The sequence below is a fragment of the Mus caroli genome, unplaced genomic scaffold, assembly GCF_978045245.1.
Source record: "Mus caroli unplaced genomic scaffold, Mus_caroli_1 scaffold_8, whole genome shotgun sequence".
Taxonomy (NCBI): Eukaryota; Metazoa; Chordata; class Mammalia; order Rodentia; family Muridae; genus Mus; species Mus caroli.
This window is the reverse complement of record NW_028227263.1, coordinates 131,049,948-131,055,640: the sequence shown is the minus strand read 5'-3', so window position 1 is coordinate 131,055,640 and position 5,693 is coordinate 131,049,948. Positions and strand designations below refer to the sequence as shown.

At 38.9% G+C, this 5,693-nt stretch overlaps 1 pseudogene; it reads right to left on the bottom strand.

Annotated features, from left to right (window-relative positions):
• Positions 1–2,025: 2,025 nt before the first annotated feature.
• On the bottom strand, positions 2,026–2,513 carry LOC147003550 (histone H3.3A-like; annotated as a pseudogene).
• Positions 2,514–5,693: the final 3,180 nt, after the last annotated feature.

Sequence of the window (5,693 nt, the reverse complement as noted above, 5' to 3'; positions counted from 1 at the left end):
TTCAGAGACTTGAAGTTCTTATCATACCAATCTTTCACTTCCTTACTTGGAGTCATACCAAGGTATTTTATATTATTTATGACTATTCCAAAGGGGATTGTCTCCCTAATTTCATTCTCACGTTGTTTATCTTTTGTCTAGGGAAAGGCCACTGATTTGTTGGAGTTAATTTTTTTTTATCCAGCTAATGCACTGAAGTTGTTTATCAGATATAGGAACTCTCTGGTGGAATTTTAAGGGTAATTTATATATACTATAATATCATCTGCAAATAGTGATATTATGACTTCCTCCTTTCCAATTTGAATCCCCTTGATCTCCTTTTGTTGTTGAATTGTTCTGGCTAGGACTTCAAGTACTATGTTGAATAGGTAGGGAGAGAGTGGGCAGCCTTGTCTAGTCCCTACTTTTAGTGGGATTGCTTCCAGCTTCTCTGCATTATTTTGATCTTGGCTACTGGTTTACTGTATATTGCTTTTATTATGTTTAGTTATGGGCCTTGAATTACTGATGATTTCCTGATTTCCATGAATGTGTGCTGGATTTTGTCAAATACTTTCTCAGCATCTAAAGAGATGATCATGTGATTTTTGTCTTTGAGTTTGTTTATATAGTGAATATATATATATGTTGATGGGTTTTCATATATTAAGCAATCCCTTCATTCCTGGGATGATGCTTGCTTGATCATGAAGGATGATCGTTTTTATGTGTTCTTGGATTTGGTTTGTGCAAATTTTATTGAGTATTTTTGCATCAATATTACTAAGGGAAATTGGTCTGAAGTTCTCTTTCTTTGTTGGGTCTTCTTGTGGTTTAGGTATCAGAGTAATTGTGGCTTCATATAATAAATTGGGTAGAGTATCTTCTGTTTCTATTTTGTGGAATAGTTTGAGGAGTAATGGAATTACATCTCCTTTGAAGGTGTTATACAACAGTGAACTTAACCCATCTGTTCCTGGCCTTTTTTGGTTGGGAGATTATTAATGACTGCTTATATTTCTTTAGGGAATATGGGACTTGTATAAATTGTTTAATCTGATCGTGATTTAACTTTGGTCCCTGGCATCTGTCTAGGAAATTGTCTATTCCATCCAGGTTTTCCAGTTTTGTTTAGTATAGATTTTTGTAGTAGGGTCTGATGATGCTTTGCATTTCCTCAGGTTGTGCTGTTATATCATCTCCTCTTTCATTTCTGAATTTGTTAATTAGGCTACTGCCCCTGTGCTCTCTAATTAGTCTGGCTAAGGGTTTATCTATTTTGTTGATTTTCTTAAAGAACCAGCTCCTAGTTTGGTTTATTTTTTTGTATAGTTCTTTTTGTTTCCACTTCGTTGATTTCGATGATGAGTTTGGTTACTTCCTGCAGTCTATTCTCCTTTTGTGAATTTGCTTCCTTTTGTTCTAAAGCTTTTAGGTGTGCTGTCAAGGTGTTAGTGTATGCTCTCTCTAGTTTATTTTTGGTGGCACTCAGAGCTATGATTTTCCTCTTAGGACGTCTTAAATTATGTCCTGTAAGTTTGGGTATGTTCTGGCTTCATTTTCATTAAACTCTAATGATCAAAATCTCAGGTGACAGCAGATTCTGATGAGGATGTGGAGAAAGAGCAACACTTCTCCATTGTTGGTGGGATTGCAAGCTGGTACAACCACTCTTGAAATCAGTCTGGCGGTTCCTCAGAAATTTGGACATAGTACAAACAGAAAATACATCAATACCTCTTCTTTTTTTTTTTTCCAGAAAATTTTAACAGGTTTATTTATAATTGTTATAAAGTTGAACTGTTGAAATGTGTTCACCAAAACATTTTGCTTGCATTAACGCTTTACATCTTGCATTTATATTAAAAATTCACACACAAATAAACATGGAGAAACTGCCAATACCTGATTCTGTCCCCTCTGTTTCCACTCGCAATCATATACTTAGGTCCCTTTGACCCATGGAAAAAATATCTAACATTCAGAACTACTGATTACAGGAAGAAGAGGAAAATTTTTGTTTAAAGAATGAAATGTTTCCCCTCATAATTGACTCTTAAGCACGTTCTCGCGTATGCGGCTTGCTAGCTGGATATCTTTTGGCATAATTGTTACAGGTTTGGCATGGATAGCACACAGTTTGGTATCTTCAAAAAGGCCAACCAGATAGGCCTCACTTGCCTCCTGCAAAGCACCAATAGCTGTACTCTGGAAGCGCAGATCTGTTTTGAAGTCCTGAGCAATTTCTTTTACCAGACACTGAAAAGGGAACTTGGGAATCAGAAGCTCGGTGGCCTTCTGATAGCATCTGATTTCACTGAGGCCACAGTACCAGGCCTGTAACGATGAGGTTTCTTCACCCCCTCCAGTAGAGGGCGCACTCTTGTGAGCAGCTTTTGTAGTCAGTTGTTTCTTGGGTGCTTTACCACTGGTGGATTTGCGGGCAGTCTGCTTTGTACGAGCCATGGTATGGACACCTCCTTACTTACCCCCCTTCTCCTTCGGCTGGAGCTCAGCAAGCAAGAGGTGGCACTGGCATTGGAGAGCAGCAAAGGCTGCGAACACAATATGAGATAATACTCTTAAAGAAACCTTTCTTGACTATCTGTTCCAAAATAACTCTCATGGTCACTTCCTTTTCTCATTGTATTCTTATCTTCTATTGATAGTATGGCCACATTTTTGGGTACTTACTGGTTTTCTTCCATATTAGAACATTTGCTCCTTAAGGGTAGTAATTTGTGTCTTTTTCTGACTTCCAGCTCTCTATGCATTTTTTTTTGATTTTTAATATTTTTATTACATATTTTCCTCAATTACATTTCCAATGCTATCCCAAAAGTCCCCCATAGCGCCCCCCACTTCCCTACCCACCCATTCCCATTCTTTTGGCCCTGGCATTCCCCTATATTGGGGCATATAAAGTTTGCAAGTCCAATGGGCCTCTCTTTACAATGATGGCCAACTAGGCCATCTTTCGATACATATGCAGCTAGAGACAAGAGCTCCGGGGTTCTGGTTAGTACATCATGTTGTTCCAACAATAGGGTTGCAGATCCCTTTAGCTCCTTGGGTACTTTCTCTAGCTTCTCCATTGGGAGCCCTGTGATACATCCAATAGCTGACTGGGAACATTCACTCCTGTGTTTGCTAGGCCCAGGCATCGTCTCACAAGAGACAGGGATATTTGGGTCCTTTCAGCAAAATCTTGCTAGTGTATGCAATGGTGTCAGCGTTTAGAAGCTGGTTATGGGACGGATCCCTGGATACAGCAGTCTCTAAATGGTCCATCCTTTCATCACAGCTACGAACTTTGTCTCTGTAACTCCTTCCCTGGATGTTTTGTACCCAATTCTATGAAGGTGCACAGTGTCCACACTTTGGTCTTCATTCTTCTTGAGTTTCATGCGTTTATCAAATTGTATCTTATATCTTGGGTATCCTAAGTTTTGGGCTAATATCCACTTATCAATGAATACATATTGTGTGAGTTCTTTTGTGATTGTGTTACTTCACTCAAGATGATGCCCTCCAGGTCCATCCATTTGGCTAGGAATTTCATAAATTCATTCTTTTTAATAGCTGAGTAGTACTCCATTGTGTAAATGTACCATAATTTCTGTATCCATTCCTCTGTTGAGGGACATCTGGGTTCTTTCCAGCTTCTGGCTATTATAAATAGGGCTGCTATGAACATAGTGGAGCATGTGTCCTTTTTACCGGTTGGGACATCTTCTGGATATATGCCCAGGAGAGGTATTGCTGGATCCTCCGGTAGTACTATGTCCAATTTTCTGAGGAACCGCCAGACTGATTTCCAGAGTGGTTGTACAAGCTTGCAATCCCACCAACAATGGAGGAGTGTTCCTCTTTCTCCACATCCTCGCCAGCATCTGCTGTCACCTGAATTTTTGATCTTAGCCATTCTGACTGGTGTGAGGTGGAATCTCAGGGTTGTTTTGATTTGCATTTCCCTGATGATTAAGGATGTTGAACATTTTTTCAGGTGTTTCTCTGCCATTCGGTATTCCTCAGGTGAGAATTCTTTGTTCAGTTCTGAGCCCCATTTTTTAATGGGGTTATTTGACTTTCTGGAGTCCACCTTCTTGAGTTCTTTATATATATTGGATATTAGTCCCTTATCTGATTTAGGATAGGTGAAGATCCTTTCCCAATCTGTTGGTGGTTTTTTTGTCTTATTGATGGTGTCTTTAGCCTTGCAGAAGCTTTGTAGTTTCATGAGGTCCCACTTGTCAATTCTCGATCTTACAGCACAAGCCATTACTGTTCTATTCAGGAATTTTTCCCCTGTGCCCATATCTTCAAGGCTTTTCCCCACTTTCTCCTCTATAAGTTTCAGTGTCTCTGGTTTTATGTGAAGTTCCTTGATCCACTTAGACTTGACCTTAGTACAAGGAGATAGGAATGGATCGATTCGCATTCTTCTACATGTTAACAACCAGTTGTGCCAGCACCATTTGTTGAAAATGCTGTCTTTCTTCCACTGGATGTTTTTAGCTCCCTTGTCGAAGATCAAGTGACCATAGGTGTGTGGGTTCATTTCTGGGTCTTCAATTCTATTCCATTGGTCTATTTGTCTGTCACTATACCAGTACCATGCAGTTTTTATCACAATTGCTCTGTAGTAGAGCTTTAGGTCCGGCATGGTGATTCCACCAGAGGTTCTTTTATCCTTGAGAAGAGTTTTTGCTATCCTAGGTTTTTTGTTATTCCAGATGAATTTGCAGATTGCACTTTCTAATTCGTTGAAGAATTGATTTGGAATTTTGATGGGGATTGCATTGAATCTGTAGATTGCTTTTGGCAAGATAGCCATTTTTACAATGTTGATCCTGCCAATCCATGAGCATGGGAGATCTTTCCATCTTCTGAGATCTTCTATAATTTCTTTCTTCAGAGACTTGAAGTTTTTATTATACAGATCTTTCACTTCCTTAGTTAGAGTCACGCCAAGATATTTTATATTATTTGTGACTATTGAGAAGGGTGTTGTTTCCCTAATTTCTTTCTCAGCCTGTTTATTCTTTGTGTAGAGAAAGGCCATTGATTTGTTTGAGTTAATTTTATATCCAGCTACTTCACTGAAGCTGTTTATCAGGCTTAGGAGTTCTCTGGTGGAATTTTTAGGGTCACTTATATATACTATCATATCATCTGCAAAAAGTGATATTTTGACTTCATCTTTTCCAATTTGTATCCCTTTGATCTGCTTTTGTTGTCGAATTGCTCTGGCTAGGACTTCAAGTACAATGTTGAATAGGTATGGAGAAAGTGGACAGCCTTGTCTAGTCCCTGATTTTAGAGGGATTGCTTCAAGCTTCTCACCATTTACTTTGATGTTGGCTACTGGTTTGCTGTAGATTGCTTTTATCATGTTTAGGTATGGGCCTTGAATTCCTGATCTTTCCAAGACTTTTATCATGAATGGGTGTTGGATCTTGTCAAATGCTTTTTCCGCATCTAACGAGATGACCATGTGGTTTTTGTCTTTGAGTTTGTTTATATACTGGATTACGTTGATGGATTTCCGTATATTGAACCATCCCTGCATCCCTGGGATGAAACCTACTTGGTCAGGATGGATTATTGTTTTGATGTGTTCTTGGATTCGGTTAGCAAGAACTTTATTGAGGATTTTTGCATCAATATTCATAAGGGATATTGGTCTGAAGTTTTCTATCTTTGTTGGG